We start from the raw sequence: 22,655 nt of genomic DNA, 5'->3' as shown, positions 1-22,655 counted from the left end.
GGCTTGCTGCACCCGAATACTGTACAGGTTCGTGGTGGGCGCACGACCCTGCCTGAGCAGCGGCGGAGACATGCATATTGTCACCCACCTGCCTCTGCGCTCTTGCCTTTCTCCGCCATGTTTGTTTTGATCCCGCACTCCAGGTGGACGCTAGCGGCTCGTTTCCATGCCAACCAAAACGTCACGGAGGAGAAAGTACTTTTCTGCCACGCCTTCGGTATTGCATCAAGTGACCCTCTCATGATGGCTCGGTGAGGAGCGACAAAGAAAGAGGACAATCTTTGAAGAGCCGCCGCAGCATTGTTAAAATATATAAAACTGTAGTGGCCATCTTGCAATCGACAAATGTGTTAAAGCTTCAATGAGAAACGGCCAACATTGAATAGATCTTACTTGTTCCATCAATACCAATGTATATACATCTAATTTCGTCATTGAATTGAGTTTTTAAGCTTTTCATTTACAACTTAGAACACATATAGTTTATTTTATAATACATTTTTAACATAATCAGTTGAATATGTTTTATAAGCTTTTAAGATTTTTGTTGTGCTTTTAAGATTTATCTGTGCTATCATGCTATGATTGTATTACACAATGAGAAACTCTGAGATTTAGAACTTTGAAACATGTTATGTTTTATTGTATGTTTCGTATATTTTATATGCCTCGCGCTTCTTACTTTGTTCTGTCTCGCGCTTCTCATTTTGTTCTCGCTCCACTCCTCCACGTCAATGTATGTTCTAGAGCGTGGAGTTGTGGATGCTGAGTTGAGAAGACTGCGGAGGCGTTTCTCTGCTGATCCAGTGTTTCATAAATAAACACACCTAATCTACATTCCTGTCTCCGACCATCTTTACACATGTGTACCAACAGATGTTCATGTGTTTATTTCTATTCCTGTGCCCTTAACATACCTGTTTGTGTGTCAGGGCGCAAATCTGTGTCACCTTGACTTACCAGGAGCGCGCTAATGGCTCAACCAAGGATTGGTGTTCCAGCGCAAACCCAATATTTTGGACTGGGACGATCATTCAATTCTCTCATTAACTGTGGCCCATACATCCAATGTCCCTGTTGCGCCGGTGTCAAGTTTTCGATTTTCCTTACCAGATCATATATCCCTAATTCAATAGTTAAGGATTTCCGCAACTTCACATATAATCACCTTGGATCAATTCTTCATCTACTTGATCGATGGCTCAATTAGTTGAATAATTGAAGGAAAATAGTCATTTTAAATCATTGACAGACGCAAATAACCACAAACTTTCTTTGTAAGTTATTACATTTTATCTAACTCAATGTATTAATTCGGAAAAACACCTCATGAGAGAGAATACAATCTAATAATCATCAAGCAAATAATCAATCTCAACACATACTTTTGTAGCATGGAGGGGATAGATGAAGAGACATCAGACAATGCCTTGCCTTGCCCGAACTTTGTTGTGGGGACTCCAAGCCCCAGAGTGCTCCGCTCCCAGGGGGGAGGTGCCAGCAGTATCCCAGCGCTTAAAACGAGCCAACGGTGACCGCGGCGCGGGATGCGCCTTGCCTTGCCCGAACTTTGTTCTGGGGACTCCAAGCCCCAGAGTGCTCCGCTCCCAGGAGGGAGGTGCCAGCAGTATCCCAGCGCTTAAAACGCGCCAACGGTGACCGCGGCGCGGGCCAAGGGCGGGCCCGTCCTTGCCCGTCAGAGGCCGAAGGAGGCCGGGCTGGGCAATCCCTCTGTTACCTGATTTACGAGCATTGTTCTGTAAGTACTGTCGTTTTACCCTGGTCCAGGCATACAGCTAAACCACTTCTGCTGTCAATTGTGACTTTGTATATACCCCGTGGAACAGTGGACAGTGGACTAACTATAATGGGAAAGAGGAAGCTAACTGAGGGTGGGGGCCCACTCCTAAGCAAAAGAGGAAGAAAATCTAAAAAAGTTTCCCACGCCGCCAGCAACTGTGTCCTAACAAGGATTGAGGGCATAGTGAATGATTGTGAGGACATCTTGGGTACCAGTATTGACTCTTTTTCAGATGCTGATGGGAACCGGCCTGTGGAAGTGTCAGTATCGGCTCATCCACATGACAGAGTTTTCCCAGCAATGTTTAATAAAAAAACACCTAAAAATTCTACCACTTATGAGACACATAGTCTTGTGGAGGGCATTCCTGGGCCTTCATCCCCTCAAAAAAAGGTAGTTCCAAGTGTCTCTACAAAAGCTTCTAGTGAATACATGTCTGTCCAATTACCCTGTTCAAATAGGTATGCTGTTTTAGATCCCTGTGTAGAGAATAGTTTAACTTCCATTCCTAGCAAAGCAGGGATGGCTAAGCCCCCAGCCAGTCCATCGCCATGCAGTCTTTGTGGCCCTCAGAATGACGCCCTCCGACAGAGAGTGGAACTTCTTGAAAGGGAATTGGCTTTGTTAAGGGAGAAGGTGGATTTGCTTGCGAATAGGCCTTTCGGCCCAGTCCTCCCCCCCCCATACAGACTAGCACCAGCTTAAGCCGGTAATTGAGGGGAAAGAGCTTTGAGGAGGCTGGGCGTGGACACGCGCTAGGTCAAGTGCCCCAAGCCCGGTTTCCCCCTGTTACTCCTATCCCCCACAGGCAATCTAACTCACATCCTGACTTGGGTCTTGGAATGGGTAGTAGAAGCAGTGTACCAGACCGGTCCCTTCTTGGAGCCAAACTAGTCAGTACTGCTATTTTCAGGGAAGAGCAGTCCGTTCGGCCTTATTTGGGGCCCATTTGGGGCAATACACCCACAAGGGGCCCCATTTCTACAATTTATATGACCAAGGTCCCTAAGCTTACGAGCCCTCACAGCTACGAAAGCCAAGAATCGCTACACAACAAAGTAATTCACTGGACAAGACACGTGAGGGGATGCAGGTCGGTTATAAGGGAGGATGTGGCAAAAGTAACAAGGATTTAAAAAGTTGGCTCAAGGACAGTCTGCATTGAGATTAAGGTATTTAACGCTGAAATTGCCGAGAATCTGGTGGCACTCGAATTTCGTACATCTCCGCCAGGAATTTCGGCAATTCAATTTCGTAATTTTCCACTATGGTCACAAGATGGGGAAGGAATAGAATCCGGTCTAAGTAGAGTAGATTGACTGGACAATACTTCATTTTCAGCCCCGGTGACAATAAGAAGAGGGGGAGAAAAAATGATATAGACTCCTGCCCAAACCTTAGGGGGGAAGAGCAAGCGGAGCGTGGGAGCTTACTGGTTGACTATAACAGTCATTTAAGCGCGGGAGGTATTGGAACTGTGGCCAATTTCCAAGGGTCATCACGTTTCCTTTCTTGGAATATTGCCGGCCTATATAAAAAACTGCTGCTCCCAGAGTGGAACACATTTATAGATGGCCAAGATATCTGCTTGTTTCAAGAAACTTGGAGTCTGGTACCCCTCTACAAGCCCGGGTTTACCACCTATTTTATCCCAGCCTCCAGATCAGGGAAAGACCGACCAGCGGGGGGGCTTCATATCTGTTTAAACATCTCTCTAAACTGGTCTACAGCCATCCACACTACCCCCTCAAACGATATTCTACATTTGTCGGTGAAAGGCCCTAAAAAAGGTTTCAACATGGAAATATTCAACGTATATGCTAGAGGATCTCCCGGGGCACAACTCTCATCAACCATAGCAATTCTAGAGAGAGAGTTGTCCAACATTAACCCCAACTCAGTTGCCATAGTGGCTGGGGATTTTAATTGTACTGAACCTCTTTGTACTGTGGATGTTCTGGGTACTGGTGATCAGGTCACTAAATTCGCTATCCCCCCCCCCCCCTTAGTCTAACCCCAATCAAGAAGTGGACTCAAAGGGCTATACAACTGAGTGCCCTCTCACTGGAGCATAACCTCAGAGCCGTAAATGGCAGAACACGCTCCGACTTGTGCGGGGCCAATACATATAATAGACCCAGCTGCCCGTCAAGGATAGACTACATTCTGTTAGATATACGACTCTGGCATGTTTTAGAGGATATGGAAATCCTACCAACCCAGGAGAGCGACCACAATCCCCTTTGCATGCATATAAGCAACATCTGGTCAGCTTCCAAACCAGCCAATGTAACAAAATTGTCTACAAAAGAGGTAGTGCCTTCTTATTGTAATCATATATACACACCAATAGGGCAACCCACTAAACCCCAAGGGATTGGGTATAATATGTCAACACAATAATAAACCTTGAGGATTTATTTAACTTATATTAATCAATTAAATAGTCACCGTAGTGAACATCATTTCAAAAGAACTCAGAAAATAGCCACAATTCATTCTTTTGTATTATTTTTATATCTAAACTAATTCTTTTTTGAATGTTTCAACACATTTCATTGATTTGATAAAGAAACATAATACAATTTGAACAATGGCAACCAAAACTACTGTCTTATTTCAGAACTTTAGCAGTAGTTACTGACACTTTTTCGTAAATATGTACCATCCACAGTTGGTCATATAACAAAAGATAAATTTACACGTTTGTAATATATGCAAAACATCAAATGGAAATTATTTGCATTGAAGAAGTGTCACAGCGTCGGCGTTTCAGTCTCCTAAAGTTTAATCCCCGAGACCATCATCAGGACCCAAGTTGCACCACGTATTCGTACATTAATGCGAAACCTCCAAGTCGGCTCTCTCTGTACAACTTGCCAAACAAATCCGAAGGCTTCTCGGATTTGTTTGGCGAGTTGTGCAGAGAGAGCCGACTTGGAGAAAAAGAAATTTTGGAAGCGCAGACGAAGGTTGCTGCTTTCTTTGCCCTCGCGAAAAATTGGAATACGTGATCAAAAGGTTTCGCATTAATGTACGAATACGTGGTGCAACTTGGGTCCTGATGATGGTCTCTGGGATTAAACTTTAGTAGACCGAAACGTCGACGCTGTGACACTTCTTCAATGCAAATAATTTCCATTTGATATTTTGCATATATTACAAACGTGTAAATTTATCTTTTGTTATATGACCAACTGTGGATGGTACATATTTACGAAAAAGTGTCAGTAACTACAGCTAAAGTTCTGAAATAAGACAGTAGTTTTGGTTGCCATTGTTCAAATTGTATTATGTTTCTTTATCAAATCAATGAAATGTGTTGAAACATTCAAAAAAGAATTATTTTAGATATAAAAATAATACAAAAGAATGAATTGTGGCTTTTTTCTGAGTTCTTTTGAAATGATGTTCAGTACGGTGACTATTTAATTGATTAATATAAGTTAAATAAATCCTCAAGGTTTATTATTGTGTTGACTTCTTATTGTAATCGACGCCTAAAGTGGCACAGGGTCTCACATGATGAGGATATATTGTGCAAAACAAGAGTCTTGGTAGAGCAGTTGTCTTTGGAGCTCGATCTACCCCAAGAGCCCCTTATGGATGTGCAGAATTCTCTCCTAACAAAACACTATCCAGATTTCATTGAAAAAATGGGTTTGCTCTTTACCATACCGGAGCCCCGCACGTACAAAATATTTCCCAGGCCCTCTAATTTGTGGTATTCAAGGGCATGCAGGGAGAAGAGACGTATGTTAACTGTAGCCCTTCAAAGTAATAATATGTCTCTTGTTAGATACGCTAGGAAAGAGTACGCAAGTGTGGAAATATGGATTTTTCTGGTCAGTTATGTCCCCTATCTTGGACCCCAACGGTTCTATGTGTATGTTACAAGTACATGTATGTTCCCTCCAGTTCCAGTTATGAAGACGCAAATACATGTGCGTCCACCGTTAACATGTCCTCTTTCAGATCCGCCATGAATGAGCCGGATATTCCATTCCTAAGTACAAAAGGCCACCGCCTTTATATGGTTCACTTATGCCATTTTACAGTTCAGACGAGTAGGCTCAAACTCAAGTCATCAAGTTTTTCTTGCTTTCTGCCTCTGAAGCTCCAGTCTGAGCCTGCATCTGTGACCATGAACTTTGTCTCATTCCCTGCGCGGCTCACGAAGCCTGACATCAGCTTGCTGCCTGCCAAGAACTGTATTTCACCTTCGAAATTATCTGCTCCGTTCCCTGCCCAATGCATTCCTGTCTAGTAGTTTCAGTAAACATTCTTCCAGCTACCGAGCAAAGGCCCGGTTTCTCTGTCTTTATGCAAGTAATTCATAGCCCTGTTACTATGGAAGATTCCTGCCCTCGCATCTAGTGTAGACACTTAGACGCTTGTACACGCACTAACAGTCAGTATAGTCAGTATAGAATAAGATTCTACTCTAAGAGACCTCTCTTCTGGATAACATAGTTCTTTAAACATAGGATGTTAGATATGATTTGGGATTAGGTTGACTTGACCCTCCAGACTTCTGTCGCCACATGTAGAGCTAAATGTCAAGTCCCCTTCACCCCCTAGTTGCACGTCAATCACACGTCATACTGCTGCGCACGCATCTCTGCCAAGTATTTCTGCTGACATTGCGAAATTATTTCATAGGTCCACCCATATGTGACATCATAACCAATGACGTTTTCCTTGTTACACCCAATTACGCCTCTTTATGCTACGCATGTGAAATGTTATCTTTGCTATCAATTGTTACGCCTCTTGCATCTACTTCCCTGTAATGCCTATTGTATAAAAGTGAATAATTATCAATAATGTATGTACTTCACTTCCTGAACCTCCGTGGTGATGGAACTTGGAGGCCACGATTTCGAAATCGTCCATTGGAATAAAGCCCTTTCCGAACCTCTAATACCACGGATTCTGCCTCTTATTTACTGAGCTATTTTTATTATGTTCTGTATCAAATTAAGTCCCGGTAATTAAATTATTTACCACATGAATGGCGCCCGAACAGGGACACTTTCTCATCTCACGCGCCGGCGGTGCGTTGCAGGCCCGGTCTCCTGCCACAGCTGGACGGACAACAACGCGTACCAGCAGGATTTCCTGTATCTCCCTCCGGTCAAGCGGGGGCGACTGAGGCTGCGATCAACACCCAGACGAGGCGGTGAGAAGTGCGAAGTATCCCGACCAGAGCCTAGCTGAGAGAGCAAGATCCGAGGTATACAGAGGCCCACCAGGTTTCCGATGTCCTGACGTGTCCGAAGTTTTCGAGTCGAGTCGAGTCCAGTCCGGTCCAGTTCAGTTCAGTTCCGTTCCGAGGCCTTCCGTTCCGAGCTACCCGGTGAGTACCATTACTGGGGAGGCGTTCTGGCGTGCACATAAGTTGTGCCGGTCCAGACGGGTTTGGGTACACAAATCCGGTCTGCACTGTTTAGCAGTGTATCTGTACTGTTTAGCAGTATATCTAGTATATCAAGTATATAAATCCAGAATAATTTCCGTTAAATGTCGAGAATTATGTTTTATGATTAAGTTTCCTTAGATCGTTATCATCATTGTTTGCTCATTTAAATGTTAAATGTTAAATGTGTTAATACGTTCTGCATATTGTGGTATGAATGACTGTTCATTATCGTGTTTTATTGTATTAAGTTTTGTCCAAAATCAAGTATCAGATCAGTTCTCAATATGCCGCTCTTTTCGAAATTAAGACAAATCACAACTAGAAAAGGGGTACTCGAAGAAGCTGTTCCTATTCCTCCTAGGGACACTCCAGGGTACTTCATGTATCATAAACATGGCCTAGACGCTATATTATTTCTTGATTTATGGGTAGACTACACTAAGGAATTACCAGAAAGTCAGAGGTGGCCCGCAGCTGGGACCTGGGATGCAGAGTGCATCGTGAAAGTAGAGGAAGAATTATGGAAAAGGAAAGCTAGACAATCACAGAAAGACGCCATTGAGTTATGGCGTAAAGAATCGTATAGACGTACAGAAAAAGCACGTAGACAGGAAGAGAAGAGTAAAGAGAATTCAAATAAAGTCCGAGAAAATCTATTAATTGAAGAAGGTACACGAGTGAAATCAGAACAAGTAGACAGACAAAGACATGCCCTTATGAAGGGTATGTATCCCCTTCTGGCCGAGGGATTACCTAAGGCTACTGCGGGGATACCAAAAGATTTGCCACCCCCATTATTTCCAATAAAGGCACATCCCAAGGGGCATCCTAGAACCGCAGAAGATGTTTTTCTTTCCTCATATTTAGATGACGCAGCTCCCGAGTATGCTAACCCCGCCCCACACAGACCGTCGGCCGGGGAGGTTCAACGCCAAGATCCTGTATCTGTATCTCTACAGCACCAAATCCTGACACAAGTTCCGGCAAGCACATCTGTTTCCACATCTGTTCCTACAGCTACTTCTATAGCTGTGTCCACACCTATAGTTGCTGTATCGCGTTCAACGAATCCTTTCACGCCCGATACCCCAGACGGGGCTACGGGAGGTGCTACCAATATTTTTTCTACGCCACCCAGAATAAATAAACTTACTTTTCAAGAGTCAGCACATCCACGCACCCCCAAACTCATAAATGCTCGCACGCTTAAGGAACTTCTTATAGATTGTAGATATGACCCTGTGCCCGGCAAAGAGGACGAAATGATCCTGGCATCACTACGTATCAGACGAGCCGCGGTGTATTTAGGGAAATTACCAGGAATGACTATGCATCTAGATAATATATATCATTTTGTCCAAACAGGGCGAGATTCTGAATGTATTAACAGAGCTATGGAATACCAGAAAGTGGAGATACAAGGGGAACTGTTACGTTTCCTCATAAATTGTGTGATCAGAAATCAAGACCGACCGGGGGTAGACCCGGAAGCAATGCAAATTCTTACCAGATGGAGCCAGAATATATCAGAAGGGAGACATGATAAGCAAAACTGTATAATAGCCATGTGCCGAAAGATCCGTAAAGAAATAGAACGCCTACACGAAGAGAGATTAGCGGTAGACCAGTTCGAACAAAGCGAGGAGGAAGGATCAGGACTGTCCACAGGACAGTCAGAAACCATAGCCTATGTAGGTAGAGGAAGATCTTGTAATAGTACTAGATGTCTTACTGACCCGATACGCCCGATATGTCTAGAAAATAACAGGAATTTCCAAACACCTATAATAAATATAAGGTCCCCCGAGCATTCGTTCCAAGCCGCTGACAAATTACTGCGAGAACGAAGGGGTTATCATTTTCTCGATTCCATGGATGAACAAGAATTAGCCAGGTCAGCCGTTCATTGGGTTGACAGTCCCGGAAAGTATGATGATGATACAGTAGCACACACATTTTTGAATCTCACCCCAGATGAACAGCGTTTAGCTGGGATTTATATGATTCAACAACTTCTTATACTATATAAAAGCCAACATTCAGATCCTGGTCCCTTACCTGATATATTGACTGAATTACTCACGAATAGATGGAGAGGTTCAGGTACTAAGCTAATTAAAGAAATACTAGAATCAAGAAAGCAGTACATTCTTTTTGTATGTCCAGAACATGTCTCACTGCCCATCAAGGAAAGACCGATGTATTATATAGACAGACAGAATCCTTTACGAGAAGTACACCCAATAAAGGGCGAGGACAATCAGTTTAAACGTGTATATGTATATACGCCCATATCAAAAATAGAATTGTTGGAAATGAAGAAAGTGGTACCCAGTCATGACAAAGACCCAGCGGGTTTCCACCGAGAAATTAAAGACATGTTACTCATGGGAGAGTATACCTATCCCGACATTATGACAATATTAAAGGTATTAATGCCTGCTGGCATTTATGAAAAACTCAAGGAAAAAGAGTGGGAGGTGGGAGACCAAAAGATAGACTGGACAGCATTAGAAAATGAAGAAAAGGCCCGAGGTCCAGGTTCGGGGCTTGGGGACAAAACTAAAGCACTACCAGGTTTACTAGTTCAGGTACTGCCACGTTTATTAACCACGAAAAAGGAAGACTGGGGTGCAATCTCAGCCTGTAAACAAAAGCAAGATGAAGACACTAGTGATTTCTATGCCCGATTCGAAAAATGTTTTGGTATAAATAGTGGTATAAAAGCAAGTAGCGAATCATACCCACATCTGTTTGTGACAAAATTAGTTGAAAATTCTTTGCCCCAAGTGAAGAATAGAGTATTAAAATTCGAGAGTACCTGGCAAGGTAACACCCCATCACAAATGTTACAAATGTTACAGTATCATCACAATAGAATTAGAGAGGAACAAGATCATGAACAAAGACGCATGAAAGACACGAAAATGAAAATGCTAGTCTCCCAGACAGTTCCAGCTGAAGGACATAAAAAGGGTACGACACATTCCGGTGAATCAGCAGGACCTGTAAAAGGGACATGCAACTACTGTAAACAACCAGGTCATTATATACACGATTGTCCAGTCCTGAAGCGTAATATCGCCACAGGTATTACAAAAGAAAGACCACGGCCACTTAGACAGGATCAGAATGAACAAGGAGCACCGCAGCATGCACAGGCCATGCCAGCTCCACAACAGTCTATACAGTTTGTGCCAGCCGCACCAGCGTTGCCTGTTGCTGCCACACAAACCACGACACGACAGCTGTACCAGACCGCACAGTACGACTATCCTGATTATCAACGATACGCATGAACCAGCCTAGAGAGGGAAGTTGACTTACCCCTTATCGAGATCCCGGTAGACCAAGAAGGACCTTATGTACATAGTGAATTATTAGGTCAAGACAGAAAAGTTTTACTCGATACAGGGGCAAGTCGAACAACCATAAAACGTAGTGAAGTTCCAGGGGCACCCCTCTCAGGCTCACAGAATATTTCCCTTGGTTTTTCAGGAAAACCTATTGTTAATGAAGTATCACAGCCTCTTCCACTGACGATAGGACCCTTGACCAGAACTACAGATTTATTGCTTACTAAATCATGTCCAGAAAACTTGTTAGGTATAAAAACACTGAAAGCTCTAGGAGCTATAATATGTTGTTCTCCGGAAGGAGTAAGATTGTTTTTACGTGATTTCAAAGGTCATTATGTGTCTCGAGATATGGATCCCCGACTGCAGACTTTACCTACACATCTATGGGCACAAGGCCCTACTGACGTTGGTTGCATGAATATTACACCATATCGAGTCACACTAAAGGCAGGAGTGGTACTACCACGAATGCGACAATACAAGTTACCACCAGATGCTGTAGTGGCTTTACTACAAATCATTGACGAGCTCATTGTCCAAGGAGTGGTTGTAGAAACAGACTCCAATGTATGTAATTCACCGATAATTCCGATTCTTAAACGAACAGATCCGAAGGCCCCGCCAGTATACCGATTGGTTATTGATCTGCGCGAATTGAACAAATGCATTGTGCCACAATTCCCTGTGGTCCCAGATATCTCGTCATTACTGACAGCTATTGATTCTGAAGCAACATTCTTTACTGTAATTGATCTCAAAAATGCCTTTTTCAGCGTCCCTATAGATCCGGAAAGCCAATATTTGTTCGGATTTAGTTTAAATGGACGTAGCTTTAAATTCTCACGCGCACCTCAAGGATTTACAGAAAGCCCCAGCATCTATAGCCAAGCACTGAAACGAGAACTCGACAGTATCCACATGCCAGTGAACACTGCCCTGCTTCAATATGTCGATGATCTGCTGATCACCGCTAGAAGCGAACCTGAATGTGAGAAAGCATCACTGACAGTTTTACAATTTCTAGCCGAAAAGGGGCACAAGGTGTCCCCTTCTAAGCTGCAATTCTGTGTCCAGCGAGTTGTTTATCTTGGACACTCGCTGTCCAAGGAGGGAAGGCAGCTTACACCCGACCGCATTCAGTTAATAGCTAACATGCCAATACCCAAGACACAAAAGGAGGTGCGGGCTTTTATAGGCCTCACTTCATATTGTAGGCAGTGGATCCCTCAGTATGCATTTCTAGCAAAACCACTCATTCAGTTGACAACACAGGAGGCAGCCACATCGACTGTTCTCCCTTGGACTCAGGAACATACACAAGCTTTTGAAAGCTTAAAGAAAGCTTTATGTCAAGCACCGGTTTTAGCAACACCATGTTACAATAAACAGTTTACACTTTTTGTTACAGAACGCGAAGGTACTGCCTTGTCAGTACTCACACAGGAACAAGCAGGAGCACACAAACCATGTGCTTATTTTTCTAGTACATTAGATCCCGTAGCTCAGGCTCTGCCTGCGTGCCTAAAATCAGTGGCAGCGACAGCTTTAGCAATCAGACAAAGCGATGCCATAGTGTTAGGACATCCATTGACAGTTCAAGTACCACATGCAGTAGAGGTTCTTTTGAATCGAACGCAAACACAACATTTAACTATAGCGCGACTTACAGGGTATGAATTAACATTGTTCCAACCACATATAGAAATCAGACGTTGTAACACATTGAATCCTGCCACACTGTTACCAGTAAACGGAACAGACCCACTAGCTCATGACTGTATTGACGTTATTACAATCACGACGAAACCCAGACAAGACTTGACAGATGTCCCATTGTCAGACCCAGACCTGACGTTGTATGTAGATGGCTCATGTATGAGAACAAGTACAGGAGAGTTAGTGGCCGCTTACGCAGTCACAACAGACACTGAAATCATTGAAACAAATTGTATAAATACCTTGTCCGCTCAAGCAGCAGAGCTCGTCGCTCTGACACAAGCCTGTATTCAAGCCGCAAATAAAAAAGTCAACATATACACTGATTCACGTTATGCATTCGGAGTTGTACATGACTTCGGCGTGCTGTGGCGAGAGAGAGGTTATTTAACTTCTCATGGTGCCCACATTCAGCACGGACCCCTCATTCATGCCTTATTAGATGCAATACATCTACCCACTGCAATATCAATTATGAAATGTAAAGCTCATACGAAAATTACTGATATCATTTCTCAAGGCAATGATCTAGCTGACAGAACAGCTAAACAGACTGCTCAAACTCAAATATCCGACATGACAAAGACAATAGTCCCGACGCCAACACATTGTATGACAATTAAAGATCCCGCTCTTGACGTAATTGACATACAGACACATGCTACACCAGAGGAAATAAAGAAATGGACTGAATTAGGAGGGATTCAAACGGACCAAGGATGGATGACGAAGGAAAAATCTGTGTGGTTCCTTCCTGACTCAATGGTCCAAGTTATTATTAACACTATACATAGTCCAGCACATCTAGGAGAAAAAGCTATGCTAGACAGCATCCAACACATTTGGTTCAATAAACATTTACGAGCAGCAGCTAAACAAAAAGTTCGTACCTGTATGATCTGTTGCCAGTTTAACCCAGGAAAAAGCGTTCCCGTAGAGCAGGGTGGATTTCAGCCTCCTGATCACCCATTTGAAATCCTTCAGATGGATTATATCCAGATGGAACGATGTCGAGGATTCAAATATGTTCTCGTAGTTGTCTGTGCTCTGTCCCTTTGGACAGAGGCATACCCGGTTTCAGATTACACTGCCCCGACTACTGCCAAACAGTTAGTTCGAGAATTCTTCCCACGATATGGTTTACCACGTGCTGTCTACTCAGATAACGGCCAGCCGTTCTCATCCGAACTGATGAAACACGTTTCACTTTTGTTAGGCTATCAGTGGAAATTCCACTGTGTCCGACACCCCGAGGCAGCAGGTCTCGTAGAAAGACATAATCAGATCCTGAAAATTAGATTGTCCAAAATATGCAGGGAGAAAGGTGTCGATTGGGTAGTAGCATTACCAGTTGCACTCTTTTACATGAGAATGGTAGCACACTCACGAACAGGGCTATCCCCGTATGAGGTGATCTTTGGCAGACCACCAAATATGTGGGGGACGCCTATACCACGTAAAATAACTGATATTGACTGTAATATGCTGACAGATTATTTGGCTTCCTTGATGTCTGCACTACAATCTTGTCGTTCACAGGTAGCTGCAGCCTTTCCTGACAACACTTAGGTGAAACCCCATGACGTAATTCCAGGGGATCTCGTTTTAGTAAGGAACTTTGATCGAAAGACTCAGCTGGATCCTAGGTGGAAGTCACCGAAATTGGTCTTGCTCACCACAAGGACAGCCGTGAAGATCGAGGGCAGAAAAGGCTGGATACATTCAAGTCATATCAAGAAATTTCATGGACTACCAGCGGATGTGAATACCACGCCTTGTGTGTCTTCACCCATTGACTCAAAACTTCCTTTTGTTGAAAAGAGTAATTCCGAACTTTATAAACTAAAACTCAGGTCCAATCAGTCAAGCAATTTGATTGTTTAAGTCCTCTCCGAGGTGAAGCGGTTGAATTGTCTCTGACATGTATCCCTTGGACCTGAATAGAGAATGCACCCGAAAAATGTTGAAACGACAGGCGTACTGTAAATCACTGCGTAGTCATTGTACAGTGACGTTATTAATTTTGTTTTTCCTAAGTTTCTTAATAATTACTGCAAGTATATTGTTGCACATATATTACCCTATTTCTAGACATGTTTATAACGTTACTGCTGAACATTCTTTTAGTGACCTATCCCCGCATGAATTATCGTATAGATTTGCGCTGCGCAATAACACTTTTATTAGTATGTTACATCATTCCCATCAGGTTAGCAATGCTACAAATTGTTGGATATGTGGCCGACTCCCTCCCTATCAGAATTATAAAGGAATTCTACCTCTTTTTCCATACTCATTCACACACAACGGCTCCTGTGGAGCATGGTTTAGTTTAATTAATTCCCTAGATTCAAATTCTGCAGTTTATCAAGACAACTGGGTATGGGGAAATTTGAACTTAGTTTTACTTAAAGTCTGCTACCCTAACAAGGAGGGACTTCCCAAGAGAACAGGAACTGATCTAGAAAATGAAGTATATGGATTAGGTAATTTTACGCTTAATCTTATGATCCTAAATGTCGAATCCGAAGCTACTCCAATTTTGCCCGCCATGTCAATATTTCCAGTAAAAGGTGAATTATGTGTAAGAAAGAATGGTTCCATACATATGGGCCATAGTAGATGCACAACTGTAGTAGAATTTAGTGATCAAGGCAAGTCTACATTTAGAGCTTTCCGCCATTCCTATTTCATATGTGGTCAGACGGCCTATGTACGTTTGCCTCTAGATTGGGATGGTACCTGCTACATTGGATTCCTTTTGCCACCTGTTTTTCTAGCTCCTCCTGATTATCACAGAAATACTCATTTAGTACACAATAGAGAAAGGAGAGATCTCCCAATTGTCGATTACACTGAAACAGCATGGGAAAAATACACAGATTTCAATAAAGGTCTCTTTCCCTATATAGGTACCGTTACCAATAGTAAGCTGATACGTAGATTAACTAGAACCCTTGAAGCAGTAGTGAACGAAACTATTTCCGCCTTAGGCAATTTAACAGAAGAGCAGTCTGCTATGCGGATTGTTGTGCTTCAAAATCGTCTTGTCCTTGACGTCATCCTGGCCGATAGGGGCGGAGCTTGTAGGGTCATCGGATCAAGCTGTTGCATTTTCATACCAGAAAATTCGCCATCTGTATATAAAGCTATAACCCGCCTTCATAAGATTGTAAGCCAGATACACCAGAATCCAGGCACCTGGACTTGGTCCGGTTGGTTTTGGAGCGTGTTATCAGCCTGGGGATGGAGAGTTCTATCCTTCCTAGGTATTGGCCTTCTCATACTATTCAGTTGCTGTCTATGCCTGCAATGTGGACCAGCGATTTGTGGTCTGTGTGCCACATCGTGTATTCCACATCAAGATTTTCGTTCAAAATCCCGGAAGAAGAAAGAAGAACAAATGATGCTATATTAACAGATCAATGGATTAATGAAGATTGATATCTCTTGACGGGCAAGTAGGGGACAAGGAGGGAATGTGGAAATATGGATTTTTCTGGTCAGTTATGTCCCCTATCTTGGACCCCAACGGTTCTATGTGTATGTTACAAGTACATGTATGTTCCCTCCAGTTCCAGTTATGAAGACGCAAATACATGTGCGTCCACCGTTAACATGTCCTCTTTCAGATCCGCCATGAATGAGCCGGATATTCCATTCCTAAGTACAAAAGGCCACCGCCTTTATATGGTTCACTTATGCCATTTTACAGTTCAGACGAGTAGGCTCAAACTCAAGTCATCAAGTTTTTCTTGCTTTCTGCCTCTGAAGCTCCAGTCTGAGCCTGCATCTGTGACCATGAACTTTGTCTCATTCCCTGCGCGGCTCACGAAGCCTGACATCAGCTTGCTGCCTGCCAAGAACTGTATTTCACCTTCGAAATTATCTGCTCCGTTCCCTGCCCAATGCATTCCTGTCTAGTAGTTTCAGTAAACATTCTTCCAGCTACCGAGCAAAGGCCCGGTTTCTCTGTCTTTATGCAAGTAATTCATAGCCCTGTTACTATGGAAGATTCCTGCCCTCGCATCTAGTGTAGACACTTAGACGCTTGTGCACGCACTAACAGTCAGTATAGTCAGTATAGAATAAGATTCTACTCTAAGAGACCTCTCTTCTGGATAACATAGTTCTTTAAACATAGGATGTTAGATATGATTTGGGATTAGGTTGACTTGACCCTCCAGACTTCTGTCGCCACATGTAGAGCTAAATGTCAAGTCCCCTTCACCCCCTAGTTGCACGTCAATCACACGTCATACTGCTGCGCACGCATCTCTGCCAAGTATTTCTGCTGACATTGCGAAATTATTTCATAGGTCCACCCATATGTGACATCATAACCAATGACGTTTTCCTTGTTACACCCAATTACGCCTCTTTATGCTACGCATGTGAAATGTTATCTTTGCTATCAATTGTTACGCCTCTTGCATCTACTTCCCTGTAATGCCTATTGTATAAAAGTGAATAATTATCAATAATGTATGTACTTCACTTCCTGAACCTCCGTGGTGATGGAACTTGGAGGCCACGATTTCGAAATCGTCCATTGGAATAAAGCCCTTTCCGAACCTCTAATACCACGGATTCTGCCTCTTATTTACTGAGCTATTTTTATTATGTTCTGTATCAAATTAAGTCCCGGTAATTAAATTATTTACCACACAAGGACAATCGAGCTAGCTAAGCGTATCTGGGAAGAAGCGCATTGGCAGGAGCTTAAATCTGCCTCCCTCCTGAAAGACGCCACGCTGTTTTGGGGACTCATCGACAAAGGCAGCCGTATGGGTGACAATCCGATCCCCAATCACATCCCGGCTCAACGGTGGCATGCACCCTTCACTGGCTTGTACAGTGAGGCTAACAGCCATTCTCAATCCAATGGCAATAAGCCCCCCCTACTCTTTGAGGACCCCTCTTCAGAAGTGTGCCCCGGATCTGACAGTGCACTCGATCTCTGTAAGCTTAATGAGGTCTCCTCTGCCATTACAGGGCTATCATCTGGGAAGGCGGCAGGCCCTGATGGCATTCCCGGCGATCTCCTTCTCCACGATGCAAAACTATGGGCCGATCTTATTCTGCTCATATTGAATTTAATTGCTAGAGGCCATCCCGTCCCGGATTCCTGGAAAGGCGCTGAAGTGGTAGCCATATTTAAGAAGGGTAGTAGGGAGGATCCTGCCAACTACAGGCCGATAAGTCTAATCGACGTAATATAGAAGGTGGTTGGTAGGGTCCTCCTTATGAGGGTCAGGACTTGGATGGATGAAGCTAATGTGCTTTCACACTTCCAGGCAGGCTTTAGACATAGGGTGGGCACGATGGACCAGGTCTTCCGGTTTTTTATGATCTACTGGAAAGTAGTTGTCATTGGGAAAGGCAGCCTATATCTGGCCTTTATTGACCTTAAGACCGCGTTCGACCTGGTCCCTCGTTCCAAACTCTGGTCGGTGCTGTTCGATCTGGGCTTTCCACCTCTGATCCTTGATATTGTCAGGCGCCTCCATGAGGGGAACTACGCAAAAATCAGGTGGGGCAATCAGGGTCAGTTGACAGATAGGGTGGCGGTTGACAGGGGAGTCCGCCAGGGCTGTGTACTGGCTCCAACCCTGTTCTCCCTCTTCATAGATGGGGTGGTTGACCATTTGAGAGAGGATTCAACAGATGCCCCAGCCCTGGCAGGGGAGAAAACTCCCACCCTCCTTTTTGCCGACGACACCCTCTTGATGTCAAAAAACCCAAGTGGCCTCCAAAAGTTGCTTGTTAGGTTTAGCCAGTTTTGCGATGCACGTGGCTTAGTAATTAATACCTCCAAAACGAAATAATGACTCTACACCATCTAAACGATTTAGGAATGGCTTCTTCCTTAATGGAATGCCACTAGACATCGTAGATTCCTTCGATTATCTAGGCATCAGGATCACTAAGACGATGAAATGGAATGGACATCTAACCAAAATGATTCTTAATCACAAGAGGGTGGCGGGCGCTATACTATGAAAACAGCGGCTCTCTTTTAGCAGACCAGTAGTGGCAGCCCTTGAGGTATACGATGGGAAGGCTCTACCCTCAGCACTATATGGGGCGGAGATATGGGGGTTCGAGAATACTAGCGACCTGGAGAAATCTGAGAATCATTTTCTAAGAGGACTGGTCTCCCTCCCCCTTCCACCCCTTTGTTACCACTTTGTTTGGACCTGGGTAAACGCTCCATCAGGGATATAGCAAGATTACGCCCATTGCTCTTCTGGGTCCGCCTGAGACGCACCCCTGAATTGGCTAGTTATGCTGATGCCCTGACTGAGATTATTAATCTAAACACAGGTAACAAGATCAAATGGATCTGCAAATTAAAGCGGATGGTTACAGACATTGGTTACGGGGAGGCATGGCTCAATCAGACCCCACCTGAAAAGCAAATCATCAAAAAAGCCTACTGGGACTGGGTGAAGGGAGAGGAAGCTAGAAATCCCAACCGAGGTAGTCTTACAAACCAGTTTCTGGAGCATAAAATGGTGGCCAAATCCGAGCAATATTTGGATTACATACAATGTCCACGAGACAGAACGCTATACATGAAGCTTAGGTTTGGGACCCTCCCGCTCAACGCCTTGGTAGCAGGTTGGAACTGCCAGACTTTAACATCTGCCAACTGTCCCGGGTGTTCTGCCCCAAGCGAATCTGTTCCCCACTTCCTCTTTGCTTGCCCGGTCTACAGGGCGGCAAGGAGGAAGTGGCTCAGCCCCATCTGTAGAAATTTGGGCTTCGCGAACTATAGGGTGGCGCTTCGTTTCCTTTTAACCGATGCCTCTTCCCTGGTCTGCGGGGTAGCCAAATTTCTGGGGTGTGCCTGGCTGATACGAACTAAACTGCTAAGACCTCAAAAGAGTTCGGCCACTGGAGATCTATGAGCATTTGTTTTTATTACAACATGATGTGCTTTTTTTAATGGCTTTTTATCTGTATACATTTCACCTTTTTATCATCTTTTTTAATACCATATGCTGTATCATGAAGGATTCTTAGGATGATGGATTGTCTATGTACATACTTTTATGATATTTTATATCCAATAAAGTTATTCAACAACAACAACATCAGACAATGGGCATCAAATCAAATTCTCATTTCAGAAAAATAGATAAAGAGACAAAGCACAAAATAAATTCTCAAGTTATCAAAGAAACCAACTCAAGGAAATAAGAACGAGGAAAACCACCTCCCTGGCCTAGGTAGCGGCAGGGGACCCCCGAACAGAGTGTCAGGGATCAAAGTCTTAGGATCAGGATAAGGATAGGACTGGATCAGCTAGGCCTCTCTGCGACCTGACAATCAGCAGCGCACCCTCACTCTCTCCGTCTCCCTCAAAAGTCTCGCAGCCGGCAACAACCCCCACCCCTACCTCACCTATTCTTTATACCATCTTTGTACGTATCCATCCCACTAAAGTTGCTAATGCCACCTATTCTAGCTTCGGGATTGGTTAAAAACGAGGGTTGGATGGTCATCCTACATTAGATCGTGCTTTCTTTGACTACCCCATTGTTCGTCTTCTTTCCCATATATTTGGCATACATCCCTACTCTCTCATGAGGGAAAAGTATCATGTTAAGGACAGAGTTTATACATTTTATAAATTTGCAGACTTTCACACGGCCGCTCATCAAGTATCATGTCCTTCACCGCGTCACACTCTTTCAGCTGGCTCAGCAAGGTTATTCACAGTATCACGTGGTTTGCGCTCGCTGCAAGTTTCACTCATCACAGTTTGGTCAATTCAAGAACATGGTGACTTGTCATTTACTAAAAGTACTGAAAGCAGACATTTATTATTAATGTGGTAATGAAACATTCACTGTTAACCACCCTCCTCTACTCAGATCCAAGTTAGAGGTTACCCTAGCATAGCATAAGTAAAAGCAATGTTAATTAGCACTTCTTAAGCATCACACGTCATGCCTTTTAATACACTATGCGCACAATTTACAGTGCAAGCCATTCACAACACATTCTACTCACCATATTATTACATCTTTGGTGATTTACGTTTTGTTAAGATTAATTTAAAGCATTTTGCAAAGCGGTTTACCCTCATATAATGTATAAGTGCACATTAGTATACTATCTACTTAACATTAGTACGTATTACAGGGGTATTCAATTAAACGGGTTTCTTTTTACGAATCCCCGCTCCATCACTCCCCCCTTTGATGGCTTTTGAAGCCATCACAAATACTCTCCATACCGAGAACCACCTTTTATGTTATTTAAAGCTTAGTATCTTTCTCCTTTTTCATGGCACTCTGATCTAACCTTTTCATCATATCATAATATTCTTCATTTATTTCTTTAAGTTCTATTTCATCTCTTTTTCTTTTTACTCCTTTCTTTTGATACTTTTTATCTAATGTAACTTTTCTTCTTTTCATGCACCTTCAACATTTATAAGCTGTTATCATTACTAAAATTATTATTGCTACTGAAGCTATTGGCATTACTATTTTCCCTAAAAGACTCTCTCCAAACATTGTAAACCAATTTTTCACAGCTGTAAGACTTTTTCCAACTCTTTCCCAGATACCGTTCTCCTCCAGTTGGGATAAATCCTTATGTAACTTTCTCATGTTTCTAATGTAACCTTCGATCCCTTGACTTTTATCAGGGATATAGGTAAAACAATGTTGAATTCTTAATGTTCTACAGACTCCACCCTCTTCTGCCAAAATAATATCAAGGGCAAGTCTATTTTGCAAAACCATTGATCTGATTGCCACCATTTCGGTATCAATCATCAAAAACCCACCCGCAGTATCTGTTGATAATCGATCCGCTACCGTAAACAGCTTTTGAATTGTATGCGAATTTAGTACTACCCAAACTGATGGAATCAGTGCAGAGAAGAAATCACCTACTATTTCAGTAAAACTTGCTCTTTTTCTGCGTGTTAATCCTTGTTTTATTTCATTGACACTATTATCTTTTAGGTTTATATGATAAACCTTTGGAAACCCAACCCCAAAGTAGCAACTCCCATACCAGTGGGCATGTAACCTATAATAGGATTTTCTACCACATACATAGTATATCCCCGGAAAGACAGGATCAGTTCTACCCTTTAATCCCCAACCTCCTATAATTTGGAAGGTATGTTCACATTTACTAGTGCCAATGAAATAATTGTTGTAATTTGTCTTTGATCTCAATAAACATAATTTCCCTCTCTTCGACCAGTCTAAAGACATTGCAGCATAAGTTTCACTCTTTCCATAATTTCCCTCCTTAAATGCACACGGTGGTTGTTGTTTGTTTTTTGTTCAACCACTTTCTTCTGGAAACTCTCTCTGCTATTTTCTACCATATCCAGTACTGACCATATCTAAAAACAATTATTCCTCATAATGCAGTCCACATGTTAAGTTATTTTTATAAGCATGGTCTAAATCTAATGGCTCAGTAATATGGAAAAATTCACCTATATAATGTGCATGTTTAGCACTTTCTACTTTGTTTAGGTTTCTTATTATTGGTACCTTTGAAAATACCAAATCTACGTCTGTATACTGATACTCCAATTTACCTTCCATGTAAAATAGACTACTAAGGACACTACATGAAACAGCATATGTTAGAATAAGATGATGGTATGTTATTCCCTCAGAGACAGATTTGGGTAATTTCATACAAACATAACAATCACTCACATTCATGGTGTTAGTATACTCATACAACAACTTAGTAAATATATTCAATGAAAAATCATTATCCGATTCCTCATGATGGAATATGCTTCCATCTAACTGTTCTCCATTAGTATTTATGGTCTGTTTAGCAACATCTTTCATTCTTTTAGGAAAACCTTCATTTAGTATTATTTCTAATGTTATTTACATCAAAAATTGATATGACTACTGTTAATATAAGTGTTAGTAAGAAAATATTACAATAACAAAATTCGACACATCTACGTTTTAGTTTAGATTTTGGTTGTTCAGTCACTTTGTTTTTCGCCATTTTAGTATTCTACAAAAATAGAAAAGTCTAACAATCTCCTTTCACTAAGGCCAAAATAAAAAATCTAAATGAATTTCTATCTAATAGAAATATATATACATATTTCTGGTGGTGTAATCCTACACCCAATGACGTTTCTTCTTTACCCCTTTTAGAGTCCTTTATTGACTTATTTAATCCACCTTAGGCCGATACAGTTCTTTGTTAAGGGGGTCTCAAATTTCTCTCATTCTCATCCTCAGTATTGCTATTCTCATGTTCTTCATTTAGATCTAAAGTTTGAAACTCCTCAAGGATGACATAAATCCATTCAGGGGCCTTGTATTTCCTACAGGGAATTCTT

The 22,655-nt window shown here is 42.6% G+C and overlaps 1 long non-coding RNA gene across 1 annotated transcript in view; it reads right to left on the bottom strand.

The window, feature by feature from the left end:
• LOC146835000 (uncharacterized) overlaps positions 1-180 on the bottom strand; it is an 820,977-nt gene extending 820,797 nt beyond the window's left edge. The window contains exon 1 of the long non-coding RNA XR_014960362.1: positions 89-180. This is a non-coding gene — a long non-coding RNA (uncharacterized LOC146835000). The remainder of the gene's footprint in view (positions 1-88) is intronic.
• Positions 181-22,655: the final 22,475 nt, after the last annotated feature.

The sequence above is a fragment of the Triturus cristatus genome, chromosome 4_2 (assembly GCF_964204655.1).
Source record: "Triturus cristatus chromosome 4_2, aTriCri1.1, whole genome shotgun sequence".
NCBI lineage: Eukaryota > Metazoa > Chordata > Amphibia > Caudata > Salamandridae > Triturus > Triturus cristatus.
The sequence above is the reverse complement of the archived record's forward strand: the minus strand, read 5'-3'. Positions and strand labels throughout refer to the sequence as shown.